Source organism: Pelmatolapia mariae, linkage group LG18, assembly GCF_036321145.2.
Source record: "Pelmatolapia mariae isolate MD_Pm_ZW linkage group LG18, Pm_UMD_F_2, whole genome shotgun sequence".
In the NCBI taxonomy this organism is placed as follows: domain Eukaryota; kingdom Metazoa; phylum Chordata; class Actinopteri; order Cichliformes; family Cichlidae; genus Pelmatolapia; species Pelmatolapia mariae.
The window spans coordinates 26,699,650-26,714,498 of NC_086243.1; the positions used below are offsets into that span (position 1 = coordinate 26,699,650).

Below are 14,849 nucleotides of genomic sequence, written 5' to 3' on the forward strand. Positions count from 1 at the left end.
CAGGCACTATAGTGCATTTGCATATGTGTGTAGAGATGTGTTTGTGTGCATTTATATGATCATAGTCAATGCTTTTTACTTTACAATCTACTCATAATTACAGGACATGGATGTAAATACCTTTTATGCAAGGAAACCAAGGGAATGTGCACTTTCTGTCCTCAGAAAGTAAGGACAGTGAGCTTTCAGGGAGTGACAGTGAAGTAGAGGAGTGGATGCCTGAATGAGGTTTGAGGGACACTTAGGAGCTCAGGGGTCAGGGGTCAGTTGGTAAAGTAACTGTGTCTGTGTGTGTGTTAGTGCCCACATAGCAAGCAGGTCTGGCCAGGATCTGGTATCAAGTCGGCACTTCTGGGAGAGTAGAAAAGCGCTATATAAAAATCAGTCCATTCACTATCTGAACAGTTTCGGTATGTTACTTTTGCACTGTTTTGCATGTTCCGGCACATGTTGTTATTGCATGGCTTGATTAAGGTACACATTATGCTGACATCTGAGGCCAGAGCTGAAACTGTTCTGGGCCAGCACAGGGCCAGCATTGTGTCTACAACTGGCCCGTGGCTGCATACCACCTACAGATGGCCCACATACCGCAATGAATAACGGCCCTTTGGTGGCCCAGATCAGGTTTGCCAGAGGTAATCCACACATGGGCCAGCACAGGACGACTAGGGTGTCTGAAACTGGCCTTGTGCTGGCCCATGTGTGGGCCACCTCTGGCAAACCAGGTCTGGGCCACAAAAGGGCCATCATTCTTTGCGGTATGTGGGCCATGTGTAAACACATTGTGTGGGCCTGATCCCTGCCATACCAATATTGCTGTGCGGGTGTCAGTGTGTGTGGTCGTGTATTACTTATAGTTGTGGGGACACAAATTTGTTTACACACTCACATTGTGAGGTCTCGCCTACTTTATGGGGACAAATTGCAAGGTAAATCATTCAATTTTAGGGTGAAGGCTTGAGTCAGGGTTAGGATAAGGTTCAGGCAGGGAATAGTGATGGGTAGAGTCAGGATAAGTCTCCAGGAAATTAATGTAAGTTAATGTAATGTCCACAAAAGTGATGGAAACACAACGTGTGTGTGTGTGTGTGTGTGTGTGTGTGTGTGTGTGTGCGCGCGCACGCGCGTGCATAGGGTTAGGGTCAAATGTTGGATGCATTTTGGTGTTTTATTGATTTGTGAAATGTTTACATTGTTTATTTGTTGTTTATTTATTTGTTCATCCTTGTTGTACTAATACAACTTATTATAGAATAACTTGGCATTTTACTACCCTTGTTGCACAGTGTTGCCTTGAAGCAACAAACCAATATCTGTTTGGGGGGGGGGCAGGGTGTCAAATTTTATGATTGATATATTATTAGGGACCCTAAAGCTCCCCCAAAATAGGGAGAAATAATTTTTTCCCCAAAAATTAAAAAGTCATGCAGTAGAGGGTTAAATAAAAAGGAAATCTAAATTAAAAGGACCTAGTGAACGGAACATCTTCTTTGGCAATATCGTATGCAATGTTAAACACACACACACACACACACACACACACACAGATTGATAGTAAGCATAGTATGCAAATTGCTAACAAACAACCATTATACATTGAGCATAGCAGACAAATCAACAATACACCTCTTCCGATTAATATTGTGCTGATCACAGTCCAAAAGATTCAATAAGCCACATCAGTGTCTACTGTCTGTCTACTGTTTACTATCATAGCCAAGTGGCTAACAAAATTAATCAGAAGTTTTCCCAATCCCTACTAATGTTGAATTTTATCTTGTTTCAGGATACATGTCATACATAATATGCCATTATCCAATGACACATCTGTTTACTTGTATCTTTTGCTCCTTTCTCCTCCTCTTTTCTCTTTTTTTCAAAACTGAGGACCTGATGGCTTTGACCTTTTCTTGTCCATCTTCCATCAGTAATTTTGCACTCTAGCATCACCACCCAACCCCCGACCCGAGAATCACTACAACATAACCTAACAGACCGACAGCTTCGTGCATAGATTCGGTTTGTATAGGGATTTTTTTTGGGATTTCAAACAACCCAAGAAAAAATTATTAATACATAATGGGCTTGGATTGACAACATTATTTTGAAGCACCCTGCCCCCCTCCCCTTTTGACAGGTTGTGTGTGAAACTTCAGCACAACAGCTGCAGCAGCAAGCAGGCTAAAGGAGAAGCATGTGATTACACTGCATTATTTTGGTAGACTTGTATCAGTCTCTCCCTCATGCATCCCCATCAGGTCTGCTGGATTTTTAGTCTGTAATTTGTGCTGCTTATTCCAGAATGCTGGTTGTTACCTAAGTGTACTGAATCTTACACATGTTAAATGGACTGGTTCTCGTACAGCTCTTTTCTACTCTGAGAACTCAAAGCACTTTATACTATTTGCCTCATTCACGCCAACACTTTTTTCTAAGCTTTTTCTATGTAAGTGCCGTCTATAACATTCACACAGACTCATCGGAGAGAAACTTGGGGTTAGTATCTTGCCCAACAATATTTGTCTCACAGACTTGTGCAGACGGGGATCGAACCATCAACCGACCAATTAGCATGTGACCTGTAGCCACAGCCACCCCTACATCTCCTTAAATTATGGCTAGACTTTGATCAGTTATAGAACATAATCTTTTTGTTTATAAATCATAAGGGAAACCTTTTTTTCTGGTTCATTTTCTGTGGTCTGTGAGAAGACGCTCTCTGAGGGGATGGGGATTTCACGAGGAGATGTGTAAGACTGCATCTGTGCTTCCTGGTCTCAACCCTGAATAGATATGTTTTGGGTGGTTTGTTCATTCATATCTCTAGCTTTTAAAGGTCCACCACCACTGTGAGATGGAGCCTGTAATTCCAAACAACCAGGTTTTCCACAAAATGTTTATCTGCTGTGCGAAGTCCACTCCACATTCTACACTCTACTGACAAAAAGCAGTTGGATGTGACTAAACAATAATAAAAATGTTTAAACAAATAAATAATAAGAAGTTGCATTTGATTTAGGAGGACTGCTGTTGCGTGCTCACTGTTCTGATGTTCAGCATGGTCAGTTCTGAGTTTTTCTGGAATATTCTTTTAGTTTTTGCAGTGTGATTTATTTACTGTATGTAGTCCTCTGAGTATGATATTGCTGCTTTGGTGTTTATCTTTGCCTTTAGTCCTCGGTTCCACATTAGATGATGCTAATTATCCCAGTCTTGTCTCCGTGTTTTGCCTTCTGACTGTGTCAGGTTCAGTGTCCAGGTTAGTGTTTGTCATTTCCTGCTTTATTTCGGTGACATTTTTTTGGTTCAGTTCAGCTTCACGTGTCTAATTACTGCTGATCAGTTTCAGAGGTCTTCTCAGTTGTTGCCTTTTCCTTAATTATCCTGTGTGTATACAGTGTGTCTCAGTCTCCTTTTGTGGTGTGTTGTTTCCATCTTATTAGCTTCCCTTGTTTTTCCAACCAGCATTATTTTCAATTTTGCTTAATTGCAGCAGTAAAGTAAAGTGCAGCCTTTTAGTTTACCTCTCTTATTTCCAAGTCCTGCATTTGGGTCAGACAGACTCTGCCTGCAGCACTGACATGTTTTTTTTTTTGTTTATCTGTTTTTGTGTTCTTTTAGCTCTCCAGTCTGTGTTTCTGCTGCATGGAAACGACTTACACCTGGATGTAAAGGAACCAGTTAAACTTGACAGAAAGACTGATTTTTTCTGGAGATTTAATTCCAGTAACAATATTGCTAAACGTTTTTAATAATGATACAGTCGTGTTTGACAATTATGAAGGAAGGGCTGAGCTCTTTGGACAAAATGACACTTTGCTATTAAAGAATGTGCAACACAATGACAGTGGATATTATACTGCAGTAACAATCAGCGGAAAAGAGCAAACGGTAGCTGAATACGAGGCCCTAACCCTAACCCTACTTTCACACGTGTTGTTCCCCAGATCCAGTGACTCCTGCTGAGCTGACAGTGGAGTCTGTGTCCAAGAGCTCAGACTCCTGTAACCTGACTGTGACCTGCAGCACAGTGGACTTTAACATCAGCAGTAGTTTCAGATGTGATGGTAAAAACTGCTCTCATGCAGAAGAAAATGAGTTGAAGGCCACAAAAAAATTTTCCTCTCTAAAAGTTTACGTGCAACAAGACACCATTTTCTGTAATCACAGCAACCAAGTGAGCTGGAATCAGACCATGAAGGTGCTCAAATCTTACTGTGAAACAGAGACAGGTGAGAATAAAGGTCATAGTAATGAATGAAAAACTGAAATTACCACATTTTAAAGGCCTTGCTGTGTGGTGTTTGTGTTCTCACCATGTCTAACTACATGTCTTTGGATTGTGGGAGAAAACATCCACAATCCAACTGGTGACTGAATGTAGGTGTTAATTGAGTGTAAATGGTTGTCAAAAAATCTGTTTTGTTGTTTTAATGTTTAACCAAACTGTCACAACCATATATATGTCATTTAATACCCTACTGATCAGTTAAATATTTGCTGCAGTGGTAAATCTTTTTTTGTGTGCAAATAAATCCCAGTACTTAACTTGGTCAGAATTTCTGTCATATAATAATTTGATTTCTTCACAGTTTCCAATGGAGCCACTATAATTGCAGCTTCGACTTGTGTTTTCTTCTTTTTGACTCTCTTCATTTCCTTTTGCATCATTATGAAATGTAAGTTCCAGTGTTTTTTTTTCTTTTCTCAGAAATATGAATGAATTGCTGCTACTTAAAGTACACAAATTACAGCTTACATTGAAGCACACACTTCATTTTATTTAGTTTTAGTTGCTATGTTTACCTTCAATAAGATGTTTACACCACAATTTTGAAGTTTAGATTTGCAGCCAGACTTCAGCGAAGAGCGCAAAATCAGAGGTTGACCATCTTCAAAAATAGCTCCTAAACCATTGGTCAACAGTCAGTGAAGTTTAACGTGTGTATGATACATGTATCTGAGGAAGTCAGTGACCTGCCATTGTGGCTATCCTCTTGGGCTCAGTCACTTACATGTGTCCCCCAGCCAGAAGCTTCTACTGGGGAGTAGCTATTTTCTACTGTAATTATACCCATTCATTCAATTCATGGCTCCACAAGATGGCACTTCCTTCTCAAACACCGTTTAAATACATCAAATTTGTATAAAAGCTTCGTAGGGCAGGCACAAAGGCTTTATACAATTATTTTTTTGCTTACCAAAATTTGTGTCCTTTGTGCATACCAGCATTGTCTGAGGGGGAAAAAACAAAGCAAAAACATTTGAACAGAGGTTCAATTTTGGCTAGCATTGAGGCAGTTGCCATGTTGCAACGAGCTTAACTTCTGTCTTGCTAGCTTGCGCTGTGCTCAGTGGATCTGCGCTCGACAGTGCAGCCTAGGCGGAGTAGTCGAACGCAGATCCACTGAGCTCTCAACAAAGACAGCATCGTCAGAAGAAAAGTTGATAAAATAAATTAAAAACTTTGTTTTTTTTCGATACATATGTGTACCGAACCGAAAGCACTGTATCGAACGGTTCAATATCGATACGAGTATTGTTGCACCCCTAGTAAATAGGTGGGGTTACAGTGTAGTTATTACAATAGTATGGCTGCTGTTCCTGTAGGGTTTTTTTTACGTGTGACTCTGACAGGTTCCATAGGCATGTTTTGTCACACTGAATAAAAGCTGTAAAAATATGAAAATCACTTTGTCTGCAAAGAGGGATGAGGTTTTTTCTTCTTTTTTAAGCAGACTGATCTGTTTACAGTCTACTGATAGAACGGGTTTTATAAAAGTTCTATATAACTAGCATGAGTTAACAAAGAAAATCGGGAATAAATGTTATTGTATTAGTCCACTATATCACTTCTGTTCGGCTACAGTAAGATCGTTTCTTTATGTACTAAAAAAATCACCTTGTAGAAGATGTAACACTTTAATAAGGAAATAAAATTTTCCCCGTAAAATGCAAATTTCAAGCAAGTTCATCTAAATCTTTTGTGACTGACTTACAGGCAAAGGTAAAAGAGGTAACCAGGAAAATACTATATATGCAGCTCCTGAGGTAAGCATTTTTTTCAACTCTCCCAATTTACTAGTCAAACTGTAGGGACAAAAAGGTACATGAGCAAACACTGTTTCACAAACTACGTTCTAAAATCCCATCTTCTTTCTACACCAACTGTTCCATCTAGTCTGCTGATGGAGATCCAACCTTATGCTTCTTCTTGTCACATTTAGACATTACTGTTTATGATATTTTCTTGCTGGGTTATTATAGTATAAATGTGTAAGATAAATATTATATTTTCGTAACAAAGCACTTTTGATTTATTTCCAGGACATCATTCAAGTCCAGACTCAAAGTCAGACTCCCTCAGGACATAACTCATGTAATTCTCCAACATCTACTTATGCCTTGGTGGAGTTTCACACTGGACAAAAATCCACTAAGACTGAAAACATCCCTCAGCCAGAGACGGTGTATGCTCAGGTTGACAGAGCTGCAAAGTCTAATTCTACAGTCAAACAACAAACACCCAGAGCTGAAGAAAACCAATAACTGTATTTATAATTATCAATAGTGTTCACTGATGTACCAAATGTGTAAAATGTGGATGTTCATGTTACTGTGACCGAGAGAGAAACATGTTAATCAAAAGGCATATGGCTCTGTTCACTCACATGTAGCTCACTTAAGACACAAGAGGCTGGTTGCTGAATTATATTATGGTCTAGCTTAAAGGTAGCTGGCTATTTCTCATCGTTTGAATTAACTGAGCTAGTTCGCCCAGTTTTTATTCTTTGTGCAATATCTGCAATATTTAGTGTGCACTGTTATTACACTAATAATCATACTAATATATGTTCTCTTTTTAATCTCTTTACTAACTTGTCATAGATAATGATTGTTGCATTAGTAATTGTACTCTAACTGTCTTATTTTTATTATACACAAATCCAATGCAGTACTCTTTAACTTTATAATATAATAAAAAATCTAATATTGTAAGATGATACAGTCTTGAAAATGTGAAAGTATTTATAGATAGATAAAAGTGTCAGAGGTCTCAAAGAGGAGGAGAATACATAAACTAACACAGTACCCCACCACTTCCCCTTCCAGTGGCAGACGCCCTCAGACATCGATGCGTTGGTGGTTCATGGTGTCCGGGGGTGGGCGTCTGGGTACACACCGGCTCACTCCTTGGTGGCTGCTTATCGGGGCCTGGAGCCTGGGGCTCGGAGTCTGGAGTTTTGATCTCCTCCATACCTGCTTCATGCCCTGGAGGATGGGACTGTGGCCAGCCACACCCTCTAGCAGATCATTACATGAAGGAACCTTTTAAAAACAACGCGTTCATGCTCACAGGTGTACACACGGGTGCTCACACACACAAACGACACCCTTTTTGGCTCCTACCTCAAAGCACACTGTGCGCTGTCAAACTTACGTGCTGCACAATAATGTTTAATATTTAGTATTTACTGTTATATTCCCATATATCATCGTGATGTTGTTTATTCTATTGCTCTTTTTTTTTCCTTCTGCTTGTTTTCTTTTTTCTTTCTCAACAGGTGATCCAGGTGATTGGTATATGTATTTTTTGTCTGCTTATTTTGTTGTTTTTTGCCCTTTATCCCCGTCCCTCTTCTCCGCTGTTTTTCTTTCCCTCTTGCTTTCTCCCCTTTCTTTTCCTCAGTTAAGTCTGTCCCGTATTTAGCAAGTGAAAATAAAAAATAAAATAAACAATAAAAGGTGAATCAAATAGACCATTACGGCAAGGCTGGGATTTGGTAAAGTAAATCCGTTGGGCATCTTTCTTCACCTTTAGATAATAATTCTGATGGCAAAAGAACCAAACGGGACAGGTTTAAAAAAAAAAAAAAAGAACTAACACAGTACATGTAAGCAATGTTCCCTCTAAGCTGCGCGCGTGTGCAATTGCGCACTGCTGGCACGGTCTCTGCGCAGAAAAAAATCTGCGTTGCGCACAAAAAAAAAAATCTAGCCTGAATTGAAATTAAAGTAAATACGTTAACAATTCTGTTTTGCAGTGTTAGTCAGTAAGTGACTGGCTGCTCCCGTATGGGATTTTAACGATGCTACTTTTCCCATAAACAAGCCAATAATGCGATTCACATTCGTATATACGCAGCTAATCAATGCCGTTGACAGGCTATGACAGCGTCCTTATGTGCTGACACCGGTGTTTTAGCTAGCAAAGCGGCGTGGCTGATGTGGAGTGAAGCCACGTTAATGACAACGTGTACAACAATTGGAGCTGTGAGCAGGACAGATGGAACAATTGACGGAAAACGTGTGGACTTTATACCAGTTTTTAAATTGTGTTGATAGGCCACGTAAAACCAGAGTTATGATAAAAATATCTGCAATGTTTGGTTTTCTTCCTGAATACTATCGTTGTTTATATTTACTGCAGGAAGAAACGGTAAAAACGGCGTTTTATAAGGAAAACGCTCGAAAACACTCTCCACCTGTGAGCAAAACCAAAACGAAAAAAACCCCCCACCCTTTCCCATTGGTCGAAAAATGTACCGTGTCAACCAATCAAAACATGGCGTTTAGTTGTTTAAGGAGGGGGGAAGTTTTAGGTGTGACGGCGGTTTTTTGATATTATTTGATATTTGCGACATTTAGCGCAAATCTTGTGTAGTTAGTGTGTAGTGTAGTCAATAGTTTTGTTGTGTGTGTCAGAACAATGAGGCGACTGCTGAATGTTACAGGTGTTACAGGAGTGATACATCTCCTGTTGTCAGGCCTGCAGGTATCAGGCTGTTGTTCTCCTTTATCTCATAGTGGACAGAAATTATTTTTTGGAGTGGCACAAATAATTTGTGTGGCACCAAATTTGATGCAGAACAGCTGATTGTTCTGTAAATAGTTTGAAATGTTTGTTTAAAAAAACGCCTTGGCTGCACTTTTAGGTAAACAGCTGCAAAAAACTTTGTTGTTTGCAAAACTCAGTAACTTTTTTGAAGAAGTAACTATATAATTAATTGCCCAACATTGGTCATTATATACTGTATTTTGCAGACAGAGAGTTACAGGACTCTCTCCCAGATCACAGACTCATAATACAAGTCAGAGTTTTAATAAAAAAATAAAGTTGTGTGTTCACTCAGACACATGAAAAATTAGAGGGAACATTGCATGTAAGTCTTAAAAAATGAGATGCCAATTTATTTGGATGCATTTAAACTTGAAACCATTCAAAGGCAGATAAGGTAACATCACTTTTATCACACTGTGCAGCACACCTAATCATACAGATAAATAGACTGTTCTAATAAATTACCAGTGGCCATTTTTCCAGACTTAGAAAAAAAATTTCACATGGTTGTAAAAAACAGTAGCCATATGTGTGTAGTCTGTATGGGCTTGTGTGCAGTTGTTGCAGTGATGGAGAAAACAGAAAAGCAATTGTTTCTGGGTTTTTTTTGTTTGTCTAGTCAGACTGACTGCAGTAATGATGTGTTTTCTTTGTAGAGGTTGAAACATTAAAGATATGAACACCAAGTCAGTTTGAGAGACTTTAACACATGTACGTGGATTCCTCTTACATGCAAAAAGGAAGAACAACAAGACGCTTTTAACTACAGTATATATAATGTCCATGTCCCACAGATCTTTCCTGTCAGGGGCCGGCCTCTAGAAAGAGTCCTCTTTGTCCCTACATATTGGCAGCTGTATGATGACCCATATCCCCTAAAGGTCACTGATCACATTCTTCCCACTTAACTTTGGATGTCTGTAAATGCACCTGAAAGCATATGTCACATGAACCACATTGAACCAGGTGACACTGACACTAATTATAAGTGCATAGGTGTGTGTGTGTGTTTGTACTTCTCAATTTCATTTGTTTCTTCACAGATGTGAGACGACCCTCTTTGGTCTTTTTGATCAGCTGTGGTTTTCTCCTTGAACTCTCCCATGGATGACATTTTTACCCCAGTCTCTTTGTTTTGTTGAATCATGAGCTCTGACCTTTAAAGAAACATATGAAGCTTGGAGATCTTTAATGTTGTTCTAGTTTCTTTTGTGACCTCTTTACTCCTGGTCAGTGCGCTCTTGGAGTAATATTGGTCGGCTGGTCACTCCTGGGAAGTTTCAGCACTGCTCCAAGTTTTCTCCATTTGTGTATAATGGCTCTCACTGTGGTTCATCTAGTCTCAAAGTATTAAAAATGGCTTTGTAACCCTTTCCAGACTGATAGATGTCAGTGACTATGCTTCTCAGGTGTGGCTCTAGATCTTGGCATGGTTTGTTGCTTTTTGAGACCTTAGCCTGCTTCTGTTTGGCAGACAGCTTCTCTTTAAGTGAATCAAAAGTTCTGCTAGTAATCAGGCCTGAGTGTGTTTAGTGACACTGAAATCAGCTTTCCAAAAATTGCATTTGATTAGCAGCACCTGGCTACTACTTAACCTCTTAATTCTTATAGAGGCAGTAAGTGTAGTTTTTTTTCACATGAATATATACTTGATATTTCGAAGAAGTGTTACTTCAACATTTACAATTTACACCCTGGTAACATTCATGTGACTTTAAATGGAGGAAGTAAAAGTGTTTTTACACATAGAGTCAAAACTTTCTTTTTCACATGACTGTATATGTCTTTGATTTTCAAAAGTCTTGAGTCACCCCTTATTTCTTCATATTTTGCTTGTAAAATGATGTAATAGGTGCAGAATTTTACCTGTGCAAATATAATGTGTTGATTTAAACATAAATAAAGATGTTATTTTTTTTCTCACCACTTTTTTCATTTTTTTCAGATGTGGTTTGAGGATTTTGGCAGTAAGTAAGTGTGTGTGTGTGTGTGTGGGGGGGGGTTTGTCTGGCCTGCTGCAGGGGAGGGGTGACACAGTGAGCTCTCTGGGCGGCACGGAGGTGGGGAGGGAACAGGTATACAGGACTGTGTTAATGAGGGAGATGTGTTGGTTGGTTGGTTGGTAATTTTTATTTCAACATGTGAACAATATACAGGTACATTTAGAAAAGAAAATAAGAGAGAGAGAAAAAAAATACTATACAAAATACATACAAAAAAAACCATTCTGATTAATTTACATGTTGAAAGGGAGTGGGAAGAAGTAAACACTTATTTAATCCCACCCGGTTGCCATAAATTATCAGTTAATATTTAGTCAGCTTCCTTACTGATATAATTTGTAATAGAAATAGTGAACAGATTTCTAATATACTTTATACTATAATATTACATCATGAATTTTTTTTTTTTTAAATAGAGACATTCACTTACTTTCAATATTTTCCTTTTCTTTCTAGTTCGAGAAGATCATATTTTTATAACTCTTTTTGAACAGTTTTATGTTTGGACATTGCTTTAATTCCATATTCAGACTGTTCCATAGTTTCACTCCATGAACAGAAACACAAAAGCTTTTTCTTGTAGTTCGTACCTTCCCTGTTTTGAAGTTACAAAAACCCCTTAAATTATAACTTCCTTCTTTCAAAACAAACATACTCAGAATATTACCTGGCAGTTCTTTATTTTTTGCTTTGAATAGAATTTGTGCTGTTTGGAATTTCACTAGATCATCCATTTTCAATATTTCAGACTGCAAAAATAGTGAGTTTGTATGTTCCCTATAACCTGCATTGTGGATGATTCGAATTGCTTTTTTTTGAAGAGTAAAAAGTGAATGTAATGTGGTTTTATAGTGTAATGGAATTTCTTTCACTTATGTACTAATCACATTATTTTATTGTATAATGCCTTGGTGCCACTGGATTTTAACATGTCTGACACCCATACTGTAAGATGGAAGTTGGGGGGGAGCAGACCACTCCACAGGAAGAGTCTTTTGTCTCTTCAAGGACTCTGGGAGGTAGCAAGGGAGTGTGAACCTTAAGGTGTGAAACAGCTGTGTACTGCCTTTTGTTCCTGGGAGAAGGTATTTAACTGAGAGCCATGCTAGGCTCAGTGAGACTCTGCTGACCTGCCCCGCGTCATGCAGGCTCTCCATCAAGCTTGGTTGTCCGTTGTCTTTGTGTGTCTGGATTAAAGAATGTTGGCTACCGCTCACCGCTCATCTGCAGGCTTTATTTAAGTGGAAAACTTCCACGACAATAGTTATTGCCCCAGACCTCTGCACAATAGCTTAAGTATGGTGAAACCAGTGAACAGTATGGAATATGAAGTGATGTTCTGTCTAATACCTGTTTTGCCTTGTTTAGTATTGCAATGCTTCGTGATACTTTGGAATGAATATATCTTACGTGAGCTCTCCAGTTAAGTTTTTCATCTATTATTACCCCCAGAAATTTATTTTCACTGACTCTTTCAATATCAACACCATTTATTTGAATCTTTGCATTTGTATTTAAACTACTATTTCCAAATAACATAAGTTTAGATTTATTCAAATTTAATGATAATTTGTTTTTATCAAGCCAGAACTTCACTTTACTTATTTCATTAGTCATATCCTCCAATAAATTCTGCAGATCATCACCAGAGCAAAAAATGTTTGTATCGTCAGCAAAGAGAACCATTTTTAATACTTTGGACACTTTACAGATGTCGTTAATGTACAAGTTGAAGGATTTTGGACCCAAAACTGACCCTTGGAGTACACCACAAGCAATGTCCATACATAAGGAGCAACCACCATTTAATTTCACAAACTGCTTCCTGTCACCTAAATAACTGTCTTATGTCTTCCGCAGTGAGAAGGAGCGGATGATGCTGGGAGAGAGTCGGAGTGTCTGCGTCCGAGGCGGGTGCCAAAAACCACAGAAGGAAAACATTATTTTTCAATAAAGGACAGTTTAAGCACAACCCAGTCGTGTGTGTGTAGGTCCTGTGTTACAGTAAGACTTGATTATTAAAATCATTCGCTACCATGAACTTTGACTGAATATTTATTAACCCATACATAATAGTTTTCCTCTTTGGTGCAATTGAAATCATTTTGAATAATTTTTATTTATGAATTTTAAGGGCAATTCGTATTTTGTTTTCTGGTTCATTTTCTGTGGTCTATGAAAAGACAGTCTCTGTGGGGTCTTGGTAGGCATTTAATGAGGACGTAAGAATAGATATCTCAACCATATCTCCTAAAAGTCACTGGTCACATGCTTCCCACTTAAATGTCTGTGAATGCGTGTGAACGTATATGTCACATAAACCACATGAATGCAGAAACCAGATGGATCTGACACTAATTATAAGTGCATAGGTGTGTTTGTGTGTAAGAAAAACATCCTAACAACTGCTCATGAAAAGAAGATTCAAAGATTCAAAGCGTTTATTGTCATGTGTACCAAGAAAAAGCATTTCTCTGTACAATGAAATTCTTTCTCTGTTGTCCACATACAAATGGCGGTTAATATGTATAATAGATAAAATACAAATCGCACGAATAAATAAATGGAGACAAAAAAAATTGAAGTATTAAATAGATTTATGTGCAAAAGAGCTATGAGCTTAATATGCTGGTTGATATGTGAGATGACCTGATGTGCAAAAATTCATTATTATTATTACTGTTAAAATAGGGCAGAGTCTGGAAGTGGGGAAGAAGGAGTTGTTGAGTCAAGATGTTCTGGATTTCACATTTCTAAACCTTTGTCCCGAGGGCAGAAGTGTGAACAGTCTGGAGAGTCTCAAAGTGGGTGTGGAATTGATTGAGGTCATCCAGCAGACTGCCTGCAGAGCTGATGGTGCTGATGGCGGCCTGTACTCTATGATGTGCCGTAAGCCATACCACCCGCCCGGGGTCAGCAGAAGAGTTGAAGCCATCCAGCTTCTCTCTGTACTGCCTCTTAGCCGCTGTAATGGCTTTCCTCAGTCCATACTTCGCAGCTTTGCACTCCGTCTCATGGCCTGATCTAAATGCAAGAGACTGAGTACACAGCATGTGTCGTACCTGACTGTTGATTCAGGGCTTCTGGTTGGGGAACTTTTTGACGTGTGTGGTGGGCACAATATTGTCAACACAGGTGCTGATGTACCCAGTCACGTATTCAGCATAGTCCTGTATATTGACAGAGCAGTTCTCCATAGTGGCTGCAGTTTGAAACACATCCCAATTAGTTTGTGCAAAAAAGTCCTGTACGATGCTCTCAGACTCTGGGGTCCACAGTTCAACAGGTTTGATGACAGGGTTTGATTGTTTCAGTTTCTGCCTTAGATCTCACCTTGGGTCAGCACACCTGAATCACATGATTAGTTCATTACCAGGCCTCTGGAGAACTTCAGGACATGTTGAGGAGCTAATTTAGCCATTTAAATCAGCTGTGTTGGTTCGAGGACACATCTAAAACCTGCAGAGACACCGGCCCTCGTGGACTGAGATTGCCCACCCCTGGTCTAGCAGGACAAGCACAGAGATGAGTCTACTGTCAGCGGCCATAAGAAGATCATTTGTAACCTTCACTAAAGCTGTTTCTGTGCTGTGATGAGCTCTGAAACCTGATTGAAACTCTTCAAATAAGCCATTCCTCTGCAGATGATCTGTTAGCTTTTTTACAGCTACACTCTCAAGATATTTTGAGATAAAAGGAAGTTTGGAGACTGGAAATAGTTACCTAAGACAGCTGGGTCAAGTGATGATTTTTCAAGTAATGGTTTAACTACTGCCAGATTGAAGGCCTGTGGTAAATAGCCGATTATTAGAGACAAGTTTTTCATCCCGTCTGTAGCGTGGCCGATTCCAGCCCTTGCGAACAAAGGTAGCTGCACTACTACCGGCAGTTCGACATAGCATCCTCAATGCTGAGGTAAGCAGCATTTAACATTATTTGTCATTGACTCCAAATTAAAGAAAGCTAAGTGCTAAATGGATTGTGATTTCCAGGGTTTGTTT

General features: G+C 39.1%; 1 pseudogene; it reads left to right on the top strand.

Moving 5' to 3' along the window:
* The first annotated feature begins 595 nt into the window (after positions 1-595).
* On the top strand, positions 596-13,871 carry LOC134616168 (uncharacterized; annotated as a pseudogene).
* The last annotated feature ends 978 nt before the right edge of the window (positions 13,872-14,849 follow it).